The 1,087-nt window shown below is 68.8% G+C and overlaps 1 protein-coding gene across 2 annotated transcripts in view; it reads right to left on the reverse strand.

The window, feature by feature from the left end:
- LDB1 (LIM domain binding 1) overlaps position 1 on the reverse strand; it is a 25,841-nt gene extending 25,840 nt beyond the window's left edge. For both annotated transcript variants that reach the window (XM_041461184.1, XM_041461181.1), the window contains exon 1: position 1. This exon is cut by the window's left edge and continues 132 nt beyond it. The gene's annotated coding sequence lies outside the window, so the exon portion shown is untranslated.
- Positions 2-1,087: the final 1,086 nt, after the last annotated feature.

A 1,087-nucleotide genomic window follows, 5' to 3' on the forward strand; every position in this document is an offset into this window, starting at 1 on the left:
TGCGCCGGCGGCGGGCGGGTGGGGGCGCCTCTGCGCGTGCGCGGGGCGTCCCGTTTCCCCCCCGCCGCGAGCGCGTGCGTGTTGCGTGCGTGCGCGCCCCCCCCGGCTCGTCGCTGCCGCGTTCGCACGCACGCGCCCCCCCTCGATTCCCCCCTCACCGTGAGGGGCGGGGGGATTCCGGTGTGTGGTGCGGGGGTCCGCGAGGGAGGACGTGAAGGGAAGGACGAAGGTCCCCCCTCCGCTCTGAGGAGGCTCTCGGCGCTGCCCCCTGGGGTTTGCGGCCGCCGGAGCAGGGGTAGCCCTCTCCCCAGAGCCCCGTGGGTGGGTGAGGGTTCTCAGGGCTGCGGGGGGTCCCGGGGGAGGCGCAGGGTTGAGGCTTCTGCCCCCTCCCCGGCCGGGGCTGCTCTTCCCAGGGCCTGAGGGAGTCTCAGCTGGAGGGACGAGTGCTCAGGGTCCCATGCCCGGGGTGGCCGATGAGCGCCCCGGGTGTCTTGGGGTCGCTTATTAGGGTTTCCACCTGGGAGGCCGTGGGGACGAGCAGAGGACGTCACGGCTGTTCCGCATGGAGGAGCCTGCTGAAGGCTTGTGCTTTTTGGGACCTTGCCAGTGTCCCAGCCCCGGGGCACGGGAAAGACACGGCGCTGTGGAGGTTGTAGGTGGGAGGGAAGGGGCCGGAGAGGGCCGGAGGGCAGGAAGGAAGGGGGTTCACAGCAGCGCTTTGCACAGTCAGGGAGAGTACGACCGGCGATTGCTGTGCCTTGTGCAGAAGGGGATGGCAGAGGCTGCTAGACAGGAGGCTGGGAGCTGTTCTGGTCTGAGCTGCACCCTGTGTTGGAGAGATGTGACAGCATCCCGGGTGAGGCTGGGGGCCAGAGATGCCAGGGCAGAAGGAGCAGAGTGCCATACGGACAGGATCTCTCTGGGGGACACCCGCCCAAGAGGACCTCACCAGGGATCCTGGCCCAGCCCCACGCAGTTCTGCTCCTGCACACCAGCTGTAGCACCACAGCCCAGTCTGCAAAGGCAAGCACTGTCCCTATACTGCCTTGCCAAGATGCAGCCCCAGCCCCATGATGGCAGCAGTGTC

This window comes from Pyrgilauda ruficollis, unplaced genomic scaffold, assembly GCF_017590135.1.
Source record: "Pyrgilauda ruficollis isolate IOZ18807 unplaced genomic scaffold, ASM1759013v1 scaffold15, whole genome shotgun sequence".
In the NCBI taxonomy this organism is placed as follows: Eukaryota; Metazoa; Chordata; class Aves; order Passeriformes; family Passeridae; genus Pyrgilauda; species Pyrgilauda ruficollis.